Source organism: Petaurus breviceps, unplaced genomic scaffold (genome assembly GCF_028583685.1).
Source record: "Petaurus breviceps papuanus isolate PSGF00001 unplaced genomic scaffold, PetGlider_PUasm1.0 225, whole genome shotgun sequence".
Taxonomy (NCBI): Eukaryota; Metazoa; Chordata; class Mammalia; order Diprotodontia; family Petauridae; genus Petaurus; species Petaurus breviceps.
In genome coordinates, this window is record NW_027185889.1 from 15,473,773 (window position 1) to 15,486,696 (window position 12,924).

Sequence of the window (12,924 nt, forward strand, 5' to 3'; positions counted from 1 at the left end):
GAAGTATTCTTCCCTGCTCTTGGCTGGACTCATTGTCACCTACGAGTTCATGGTCATCATGAAGGGGTGGTGCTGGACCACTTACTCCAGGATCACTTTCCGCTGGAATAGACACAAAGGTTAACTAACATATTCATGGCTTTCCTGAGTCTTGGGGGCAGAGAAGATACACTGCTTATAAAGTGCCGGGCCTGAAGTGAGGAAGACTTCAGTTCAAATCTAGTTGTGTGATTCTAGTCAAACCATTTAGCCAGTCTGCCTCAGTTTCCTCAATTGTAAAATTGGGATAATAATAGCACCTACTTCCTAGGATTATTGTGAGGATTAAATGAGATACTTGTAAAGTGCTTAGGACAGTACCAGGCACATAGTAGGTGCTTAATAAATGTTTCCGACCTTCCTAAGCCTGGAATCTCCTGAAATTTGATTGTTTCACTGTTGAACTTTCATGTCATATAAAGAGTGAACCTGAAGTCGAAGATCGTGGGAAGAGCTACCCTAGCACTTCCATTTACTATGTCTATGACCTTGGGCAAATGGCTTAACTTCCCATGGCCTCTCTTTCCTCTTCGAACCTGATGGCTTCTCAGGTGTCTTCTGGCTCCATACCAATGATCTTTTGATTCTATAATACTATGATACAGACGAATGGTATCAAACTGAAATACATAGGATCCTTGTTGGGCTGTATATTGACTTAGAAAACCACCAACTAATATTATATTGCATTGTATTTATTGTTGTAAACATTTCCCAATTATGTTTTATGAAAATTATTCCTGCCCTGCCTAGGAGGGAGTTTGACACCTTTTTTTTTTCTTTTTTTAAATTCAATTTTTAATTTATTAATTTGTTTGTTTCCTTTTAGTTTAAAGGATTCAATTCCACAATTCCTTGAATTTCACATTTTGTCCCCCTCCCTCCCCTCCCCCCACCATGGCGGCTTATAGTCAAGTATAGGATCTGTAAATACTTTCACATTATACAATGGTCAGGTTATAAGGATGGATTATACCAGCTGGAATGAAAAATGGTAAAGAGGACATAAAATCAAATAAGAGAACGAAAAAGATCAGGTATTTTGCTTCCACCTGGATATAAATTTAGTTCTTTCTAGTTCTTTCTCTGGATGCACGTTTTTCTCTCCATCATGCGTCTTTTGGGATTGACATATCCCTGCATTGTTGAGAAGAGTCCAGTCTATCAAAGTTGGTCATAACACATACGTTGTGTCTGTAATTGTGTACAAATTCCTCCTGGTTCTACTCTTCTCACTCAGCATCAGTTCTTTTAAGCCTCTCCAGGTAAATATGAAGACCTCCTGCTCCCCGTTTCTTATAGCGCAATAATATTCCATAACATGCATATACCACAACTTGTTCAGCCATTCCCCAATTGATGGACACCCCCTTAATTTCCAATTCTTTGCCACAACAAAAAGAGCTGCTACAAACATTTTTGTACATATGGGTCTTTCTCCCATTTCTATGATCTCTTTGGGATATAACCCTAGGAGTGGTATTGCTGGATCAAAGGGTATGAAAGTATTTATAGCCCTTTGGGCATAGTTCCAGATTGCTTTCCAGAAAGGCTGGATCAATTCACAACTCCACCAACAATGCATTAGTGTTCCAGTTTGCCTACATCCTCTCCAGCATTTGTCATTTTCCTGTTTTGTCATCTTAGCCAATCTAACTGGTGAGATGTGGTACCTCAGAGTTGTTTTGATTTGCATTTCTCTAACCAATAGTGAATTAGAGTATTTCTTCATGTGCTTATAGATAGCTTTAATTTCTTTCTCTGAAAACTGCCTGTTCATATCCTTTGACCATTTATCAATTGGGGAGTGACTTGTATTCTTATAAATTTGACTCAGTTCTCTGTATATTTTAGAGATGAGTCCTTTGTCAGAGACATAGGTTGTAAAGATTCTTTCCCAATTTCCCACCTCCCTCCTAATCTTGGTTACATTGGCTTTATTTGTACAGAAACTTTTCAATTTCATGTAGTCAAAATTATCCATTTTACATTTTATAATGTTCTCTAATTCCTGTTTCGTCATAAAGTCATTCCCTCTCCACAAGTCTGATAGGTAAACTATTCCTTGTTTTAGCAGACTGCTTACAGTATCAACCTTTATACCTAGATCATGAACCCATTTAGACTTGATTTTGGTATATGGTGTTAGATAATGGTCTATGTCCAGTTTCTGCCATACTATATTCCAGTTTTCCCAGCAGTTTTTGTCAAATAGTGAGTTCTTATCCCAAAAACCAGGGTCTGGGGGTTTATCAAACAATACATTACTGTAGTCGTTGACTTCTGAATCTCGTGTGCCTAATCTATTCCATTGATCCACTCCTCTATTCCTAAGCCAGTACCAAGTAGTTTTGATGACTGCTGCTTTATAGTACAGATTGAAATCTGGTAAAGCTAGTCCACCTTCCCTAGCATTTTTTTTTCATTAATTCCCTTGATATTCTGGACCGTTTATTCTTCCAGATGAATTTTGTTACTATTTTTTCTAACTCTATAAAGTAGTTTTTTGGTAAATTAATTGGTATGGCACTAAATATATAATTTAATTTAGGTAAAATTGTCATTTTTATTATATTAGCTCGACCCAGCCATGAGCAATTGATATTTTTCCAATTAGTTAGATCTGACTTTATTTGTGTGAAAAGTGTTTTGTAGTTATGATCATACAGGTCCTGGGTTTGTTTTGGCAGGTAGATTCCCAAATATTTTATAATGTCTACAGTAACTTTAAATGGGATTTCTCTTTCTACTTCTTGCTGTTGAGTTTCATTGGAAATATATAGGAATGCCGAGGATTTATGTGGGTTTATTTTATATCCTGCAACTTTGCCAAATTTATTTATTGTCTCAAGCAGTTTTTTACTTGATTCTCTAGGATTCTCTAAGTATATCATCATATCATCTGCGAAGAGTGATAGCTTGGTCTCTTCTTTGCCTAACTTGATTCCTTTGATTTCTTTTTCTTCTCTAATTGCTACTGCTAACATTTCTAGTACCAGATTGAATAAGAGGGGTGATAGTGGACACCCTTGTTTCACCCCTGATCTTATGGGAAATGCTTCCAGCTTCTCCCCATTGCATATAATACTTGCTGATGGCTTTAAATAGATGCTACCTATTATTTTAAGGAAGGCTCCATTTATTCCTATACTTTCTAATGTTTTTAATAGGAATGGATGTTGTATTTTGTCAAAAGCCTTTTCTGCATCTATTGAGATGATCATGTGGTTTCTGCTAGTTTTATTGTTGATATGCTCAATTATACTGATGGTTTTCCTAATATTAAACCATCCTTGCATTCCTGGAATAAATCCTACCTGATCAAAGTGTATTATTCTTGAGATAAGTTGCTGTAGTCTTTTGGCTAGTATTTTATTTAGAATTTTTGCATCTATATTCATGAGGGAGATTGGTCTATAATTTTCTTTCTCTGTTTTATCTCTTCCTGATTTAGGTATCAGTACCATATTTGTGTCATAAAAAGAATTTGGTAGGACTCCTTCTTCACTAATTTTCCCAAATAATTTGTAGAGTATTGGAATCAATTGTTCTTTAAATGTTTGATAGAATTCACTAGTGAATCCATCTGGCCCTGGAGATTTTTTCCTAGGGAGGTGACTGATGGCTTGTTCAATTTCTTTTTCTGAGATGGGATTATTTAAGTAATCTACTTCCTCTTCAGTTAATCTGGGCAACTTGTATGTTTCTAAATATTCATCCATTTCCCTAAGATTGTCAAATTTATGTGCATACAATTGGGAAAAATAATTCCTAATTATTGTTTTGATTTCCTCTTCATTGGAGGTAGATTCACCCTTTTCATTTTTGATACTCATAATTTGGTTTTCTTCTTTCTTTTTTTTTTATCATATTGACTAAGGGTCTATCAATTTTGTTGGTTTTTTCATAAAACCAGCTCTTGGTTTTATTTATTAGTTCAATAGTTTTCTTAATTTCGATTTTATTAATCTCTCCTTTAGTCTTCAATATTTCTAGTTTAGTATTTAATTGGGGATTTTGAATTTGTTCTTTTTCTAGGTTTTTTAATTGCATGCCCAATTCGTTGAGCTCCCTTTTCTCTAATTTAATCATGTATGCACTCAGGGATATAAAACTTCCCCTAAGAACTGCCTTTAATGCATCCCACAGATTTTGGTATGTTGTCTCATTATTATCATTCTCTTGAATGAAATTACTGATTGTTTCTATAATTTCTTGTTTGACCCACTCATTCTTTAGGATCAAATTGTTTAATTTCCAGTTAGTTTTTAGTCTGTCTTTCCCTGGCCCTTTATTGCAAATAATTTTTATTGCATCATGATCTGAGAATGATGCGTTTAATATTTCTGCCTTACTGCATAGAATTGTGAGGTTTTTATGCCCTAGAACATGGTCGATTTTTGAATATGTGCCATGAACTGCTGAGAAGAAAGTATATTCCTTTTTATCCCCATTCAGTTTTCTCCAGAGATCTATCATACCTATCCTCTCTAAAATCCTGTTCACTTCCTTAACTTCTTTCTTGTTTATTTTGAGGTTGGATTTATCAAGTTCAGAGAGGATCAGATTAATGTCCCCCACTAGTATAGTTTTATAGTATAGTTTTGCTATCTATTTCTTCCTCTAATTCCTTTACCTTCACCTCTAGGAATATGGATGCTACACCACTTGGTGCATATATGTTAAGTAGTGATATTGCTTCATTCTCGATGGTGCCTTTTAACAGGATATAGTTTCCTTCCTTATCTCTTTTAATTTATCTGAGATAAGGATTGCTACCCCTGCTTTTTTTACTTTAGCTGAGGCATGATATATTTTACTCCAACCTTTTACCTTTACCTTGTGTGTATCCCTCTGTTTCAAATGTGTTTCTTGTAAACAGCATATTGTAGGATTATGATTTCTAATCCATTCTGCTATCCGTCTCCGTTTTATGGGAGAGTTCATTCCATTCACATTTACAGTTATGATTGTTATCTGTTTCTTTCCCCTCATCCTATTCCTGCCCCTGTTAATGTTCGTATTTTCCCTCCCTTCTCCCTTCCCCCCCTTAATAGTTTTCCTTTTGACCACCGCCTCCCTCAGTGTTCCCTTTTCGGCCCCCCTCCCTTTTCCTCCCCTTTTCCCCTTACTACTTCCTTCCCTACAAATCACTCCCACCCCCCTTTTGTAACCCTTTCCCCCTCCTACTGCCTGTAGGATATTGTTATACTTAATGAGGTATGCTATTTTTTCTTCGCATCAAGAATGACAGGAACAGATCTCATGCGAAGCTCCTCTCCCTCCCCTCTTTCCCTCTAAAATGATGTGTGTTCTCCTTGTTTACCTTTCTAAGTCACTGTTGCTTCTCGTAATTGGAGGTTGAATTTTCCATTGAGTTCTGGCTTTTTTATCAAGAAGGTCTGGAACTCTGTTATATCATTGAATGACCATCTCTTTGCCTGGAAGAATATGCTCAGTCTTGCTGGGTATGTGATCCTTGGTTGTAATCCAAGCTGTTTTGCCTTCCTGAAAATTGTATTCCACTGCCTCCGATCCCTCAGTGTGGAGGCTGACAAATCCTGTGCAATCCTCACTGTGGACCCTCGATATTTGAATTGTTTCTTTCTGGCCACTTGAAGTATCTTCTCTTTTATCTGGTAGTTCTGGAGTTTGGCCACAACATTTCGAGGATTTTTCAGTTTGGGATCTCTTACAGCAGGTGTCCGGTGGATTCTGTCAATTTCTATTTTCCCCTCAGGTTCTAGTATCTCAGGGCAGTTTTCCTTAACGAGCTCTTGGAGAATGTTGTCCAGGCTCATTTTTCCATCATAATTTTCTGGTAGGCCTATGATTCTCAGATTATCTCTCCTGGATCTGTTTTCCAGGTCAGTTATTTTTTCTTTGAGGTATTTTACCTCTTTTTTTAATTTTTAATTTTTGTTGTTTTGCTTGGCTAATTCTTGGTTCCTCATAGAGTTATTTGTTTCCATTTGTTTAATTCTGGCTTTTAGCAAATCATTTTCCTTGGTTAATTTTTGAAGCTCCTTTTCCATATCATACACTTTTCTTTTTAGAGAGATGTTTTCCTCATTATAATATTTTTCGAATTCTGCTATTTTTGTTTTGAGAGAATTATTCATTTTGTCTTCTATCTCTCTCATTTTGCTTTCAAAGTTCCTTTTGATCTCATCTAGGAGAGCCTTCTGGACTTGGGATCCATTCCCTGTTGAAGTCTCAGCTGTGGGTGTGGAGTCCACAGTGTCTCCCTCTGAGGTTGGTTCCTCCCTCTGAGGATAGTAGGACTCTAGAGTCTTTGTCTTTGTAGTCTGCTTTCTCCCCATTTTGAGGCAGTGTCCTAGCCACGCCCTTCCTCTAGGATCCCAAGCCTTTACTGTAGAGGGTTTTGCCCTGGGGAAAGAGTTACTATATTTTCAGGGTCAGAGGGGGGGTTTGGAGCAAGTTTCACTCTGCCATCCTTGTCTTTGGAGGTACTGAAAGGGGCTTGCTCTTTCCAGTCCCAGTCCTTTGGTGATAGGCCTGGTAGTGGACCTTGTGGTTGGTGGGAAGACTTGCCCTCCGAGTTGATCAGGCCCCTTCCAGGCCTGCGTCCCCCACGCCTTCCCGCACAGGCCGCTGCGCCTTCCCGGCCTGCGCCTGCCGCGCTGCCGCCGCCGCACCTTCCAGTGCAAGCCGCCGCGCCGTCGCCCGCTATTATTCCTTAGTAGAACTTGTCCTTCGCATCTATGTATTGATAAATCTGGAAACGGCCACAGCTGCTGCTGATCTGGAGTCCCTCTGGCTGGTGGCTGGTCAGGCCCGCCCTGGGGCTAAAGCCTCAGCGTGGGGCTGGGCTCGGCTCCCAGAGCGTTGCGCTGGCCGATTTCTGCCGGCCTGCCGGGCTGTTCTCAGCGGGAGGTTAGCTTCTCTGTGTCATTTTGTGGGTTCTGCAGCTCCAAAGTTTGTTTAGAGTCCCCTTTTTACATGGATTGGGGAGGGTGGAAGCCGGAGCCGGGGGAGGGTCATGCCTCTACTCCGCCATCTTGGCTCCGCCCCCTCGAGTTTGACACCTTTGATTTAGGTCATTGGTACATATAGCTGGAACAGGCATTTCAGATAGATAATGATCTGGGTCCAGTACTGAAGAGGAAGAGAAGGCCAGTCTGGATCACATTTGGGAAAATTGTATGGCACCTGTGATCATTCCAAGTTGATCTCTTTCACCAAAGTTCATCTTTTCAACACTAATAATCTCCGGGGCTATAAATCATGGAATGCTGTGACCCTGTTAGGATCAGAATTCCACATGACACAAATAGTAATGGAAAGATACATAATGGGTAGACATAGGCTACATCAGAATACCAACAATGACTTGAATGCAAGAGGTAGCACAAAAGGTACCATTAATCACATTTGACCAGAAAAAAATTAGACTGGTCATGCAAAGAGAGGACATAGCATATGGACAGCCAGAAAATTACACCAAGCCATAAAATACTAAAATAATAATAATAGTAACAATAATATAGAGGAAGGCCTCTATGACTCATTATAAGCATGTTGAGTGGGTTGTCTATGGAGGATTTGTACAAAGACAGGGTAAGAAGATCTAGCTGGGTTCTGATCTGTTTCAGTGAACAGAGTACACACACCAATAAGATCACAGCAATACAAATATATTGAAGTGTATATTTACCTCCCATATATGTGTGACTTTTTCATCTCTGAAATCATTATGAGAATGATTCATATACCCACCTCTAAGAAGGGAATAGGAAGACATTTGTAGATTATTTTCTATAGCAGATGTCTTCACTATCATACAGTTGACTGAGAAGTGTTAAGAATGTAAAATCCCACTGTGTTCACTGTTTGCTGCTTAGAAATAAAAATTTGATTCAGTATCAAAAACATCCTTGAGTGCTCTAACAAGGCACCTCCTAAGTATATAAGTCTGTGATATATACAACCACAGGGATCACTTTTATACTTTTTGGTGTCACTATCAAGCAAAATACAAAATGGGGAGATGAGATGTATTCACCAAGAATCATGTTTCTAAAGAATTGGGGGGGAAATGTTTGGTGAAACCTATAGATCCACTTCTCAGAATCATGTTTTTAAAGAATTAGGAAAAATGCTAAATTTCAGTTAAAGCTTAGTAAAAGTGAAGATGTAATTTTTTTTCCTTATCTAACTTCACGGACTCCTAAAATCTGTCCATGAACCTCAGGTTAAGAACATTTGATCTAGTCCAATCCTGCTCTATTTCAGGGCTTTTGTTTGTTTGTTTTTGCTTTTTAGAGGGGTTTCTCCCCCTCCAGGGCAATTGGGGTTAAGTGACTTGCCCAAGGTCACACAGCTAGTAAGTGTTAAGTGTCTGAGGCTGGATTTGAACTCGGGTCCTCCTGACTTCAGGGCCAATGCTCTACTCACTACACCACCTAGCCATCCCTATTTCAGCTTTTAAATGCTGATGAAAATACTTTTTTTTAGAGGAGCTACTATATATACTTCCTTGGCTATTATGTTTTCCTAAGAAGAGGCAACCTAATCTTTTAAGAAGTTTCATAGGTTCATGGATCACAGAATTAAACCTAAAAAGGACCTTGGAATCATATGGTACAGCCTCATCATTTTGCAAATGAAGAAACTGAGGCTTAGGGAGGCTAGGAGACTCACCCAAGGTTATAAAGGTAATAAACATCAGAAATGGAATCAGAGCTCAGGTCCCCTAATGCCAGAGAAAGGGCTCTTTCTACTGTACCTAAGCAGCTAGGTGGCCAGAAGCTAGAGTACTGGACCTGGAGTCAAGAAGACCTTAGTCTGAATTGTGCTTCAAACACTTATGTGCCCCTGCACAAGTCACCTAATCCCTGTTTCCTCATCTGTAAAATGGGGTTTATTAAGAGTATGTACTTCAGTTGTTGCAAGGATCAAATGAGAAGACATATATAAAGCATTTTGCAGAACTTAATAGAAATGGTAGCTGTTATTGTGTTTGTGTGTGTGTATGTGGGTGTGACCATGAATGTTTTAGGGAGTTTATTGTTCATAGACGTTTTCTTAGGCCACCGAGGAGGAGATTCAGTCCTGGTCTCTCTTACTGAAGCAAATGCTTTCCCTGTCTTTTGAAAAGGTCTCAGATTAGATTGATCTTTTGTTTGCTCTTAATAAATGTGTTAAAGATGGTGGGATCCTCTTCCCTCGAAGGCTTCAAGTGAGGCTAGATGACTACTCACTGACTATGTTATAAAGTGGATTCTTGGTCAGGCACTGGTCAGCCTAGATGGCTTGGGAGGTCCCTTCAGGTTCTGTGGTCCCTACTGGCTTAACATCCTTGTGCCCAGCAGCCCTCAAAGACGATGGAAGTTCCTATGCTCAGACTGCCCTCTAGTGGCAGAACTGAGGAAAGAAATAAAATGAGCCTTTAGCTCAGCCAGAGCAAGTGTCTGTTGTGAACGTTCAGGCACTGCATTGGGTAAAATTATCCAGTGATAAATCACATAGGATGAATGCTTCAAGGTTTATAAGCTCTTACATCGTTGCCAAATGCAATAGCTCATTTTTATTCCTCCTCCTCATTGATTTGGTACTGTTGGCTACCCCTGCTTTGGGATTTTCTCTTCTCCGTGGATTCCATTACCACACTCTTCTCATAACAAGTTCTAAGTTATGTACTGGGGTACTAGTATCCCCAAATGTGACAGGAAGATGCTGAGGCTCAAAATGTGAGTGATGCCCATTATCACATAACTAGTTGGCCTCAGAGCTGGGGTTTGAACTCAGGTCCCTTGATTCTTAAGTCTAGCCTTTCCCTGGAACCCACAATGTTGATTGAGGTCCTTTTCACAGACAAAATCCTGCACTAAGCAATGGGTGTAAGGAGGAGAAGATTAATCAACAGTTTTTGATGAGTGATTCAACACTGTGATAAGACCTATGCACAAAAACACAGATTTAAAGCTAAATATAAAATTTCAGAGCTAGAAAGGATCTCATCTCTCTTGTTTTTTTTTCAGTATTTCCTTTGCCATAGGTTCCATCCCACCTGCCTACCAACATGGTCTGGTCTCCCTAAATCCTAAAAAAAGTCATCTGGCGATCAGTCCATCCCATCCAGCCTCTTTACCAGCTCTTCCCCATCCCTGCCGAACTTTTTGAAAAAGTTCTACCTGCCACTTCTGCTTCTGTACTATCCCCCCTTCCTCAACCACTCTGCTGAAATTGTTTTCTCAAAGGCCACCAGTGACCTCCTAATGGCCAAATGCAATAGCTCATTTTTATTCCTCCTCTTCGTTGACCTGGGTAGCACTTGGTACTGTTGGCTACCCCTGCTTTGGGGTTTTCTCTTCTCCCATGGCTTCCATGACCACATTCTTCTCTACCTCCCATTCTATGGTCTCCCTTCTTCCTGGTCCCTTAAGGTAGATGCTTTTGTCTTTGGCTCTTCTGTTTCTTGGTAATCTCACTGACTCCCACAACTTCAATTACTACTTCTGTGCAGATGATTTTCAAATTAATCTTAATCTCCAGTTTAATCCAATTCAAAAAGCATTTAAAACATGCATATGTGCAAAGCATGACAGGAGGGAGGGATTGGGGTAAAGAAGACAAAAAGAAAAATAGTACTTGCCTTCAGAGAGTTTACATTCTACTGGGGACATAAAACATTAAGCTTATATGTAATGTATACACACACATATATAAACCCATATAGGTATACATGTGAGTATATGTATATATACATATAGATACACCTATATCTAGATATAAATATACATATAATAATATATGAACACTCTTATTCATTAATTTATTTATATGGTGGCAAAGTGGATAGGGTGCTAGGCCTAAAATCAGGAAGACCCCTCTTCCTGAGTTCCAGGCTGGCTTTAGATACTTACTAGCTGGGTGATCCTGATAGACTTTTCCCTATTGGCTGAGAAAAGTTCAACCTTCTTGGCTTGTCCTTTGAGGCTCTCCACCATCTGGCACCATCTTGTATTTCCAGCCTTATTCCATTCTCCCCTCTATGTACTTTACTCCCTAGCTAAATTGTACTTTTCATCTCTAGAACACTGTTCCCTATGCCTGGAATGTCCTTCTGACCCTCCCCCCCCCCCCCCCCCCCCCCCCCGCTTTTTATTCCATTATAGTAGGTAACCCAAGCCTTAGTTTCCGCGACTGTAAAGTAGGTAAAATAATACATAATATTCTACCTTCAGAATTGCTGAAAAACCTTAAATTGCTAGGTGAATATAAATTATTACTTATCTGTTGAATTCCTACTCATTCTTTAAATCCCAATTCAGACATTTGCTCCTATGATCAGTCAGGAACTGGCCTCCACCCCTTCAGACCTCACAGAACATTGTTTGGCACCTTTCTAATCCACTTTGGGGCAGGTGCAGTAGATAGAGTACCAAGTCTAGAGCCAGAAGATGTGTTCAAATCTGACCTCAGAAACTAGCTATGTGACCCTGGGCAAGTCACTTAACCTCTATTTGCCTCAGTTTCTCATCTGTGAAACAGGGACACACTGGAGGAGGAAATAGCAAACTACTAGAGTATCTTAGCCAAGAAAACCCCATGGATAAAGTAAATGGGAACATGTAGAGCTGGCCATGATTGAACAATTAAACAACAAAAATCTACCTGTGTTATAGTTGTGTGTAGGTAGCATATTCTCACCAACATCCAACCTTCTTCTTTTAGAATACAAGCTTCAAGCAGACAGAAAATTAAACACTACATTTCCAATTTATCACTGGCAACCAAACTAACCCGGTATCCTCTGCTGCTGATACTACAGTGACTGCTACCACCAAAATCCAACACTTTTAAGTGCTGCTATGAGAACCTGGGTTCAAATCCAACCTCTGAAGCTTGCTGCCCCGCGTAGCTTTGAGCAAGTCACGTCTCTCCTTGGGCCTTTGCCCTCATCTGTAACAGGAGTGGATTGGGTTAGGTGATCCCAGAAGCGGCACTCACACGCTCCCACCTGGCTGGAAATTACAAACAACCCAGAGAGCATCAGAAAGGCAGTTCATCTGTGGGCATAAGGAAACTGCTGCAAATAACAAGTGATGTCTTTTCAATATGAGGACATTGTACAATGGGAAAAGGAGATGAGATGGAAATAGAAAGAGGAGAGAGAAGGACAACTGAGTAAGTACATTGGCAGCTGAGATGTTAAACATGATGGTGAACTGGGAGTGGCACATTGGGTAAATCTGTGTGAACAGAGAGAGCATAACTCACACTGCTAAGGAGGTGACAATTTGCATCGGCGGAAGAATGACACTGATGAAATCATACAACCAAAATTTCAAATCTGCCTCAGGCGGTTCCACTGAAAGGGGCTCCCTAGGTGGTGGATATTTCCCCTCCCTTGGACCTCTTCTAAGTGGAAAGAGGTTCTGGAGAAGCTCAGAATTCCTTCGTATTCCTTTTTACCACCCAGGTTATTCTTTCCCTCTCCTGAAGCCTCATCAATGGAAACTCCCAACTTTAAAAAGTCTCCTATCTGAGATTTCATGCAGCTCTCCCCCCAAGATCCAATGAGCAGAGTCGAGGGGTGCAGCAGGTTCTGCAGTTAGTCCTCCTGACCAATATTCAGCCACAGAAGAAATCACTTGGATGATTGAGAGAAACCCGGGTAGGAGCCTGGAGGATGTTAAAGGAAGGTGGGAGACACAAAGGAGAAAACCAAGGGAAGGAGAAAATAACAAGCCAAATTTGCAATCTGACAATGGCAACCTCACTCATCCTCTGCCCCACCTTCCCTTCCTCCCTCAACTCCCAAAGCAAGGAAAATGGATCTAATTTAGAACCAAATGGAACCCTATGAAAAGGGATCATCTAGTTATTAAAGCAGCATGGTATATATATATAGTGAGA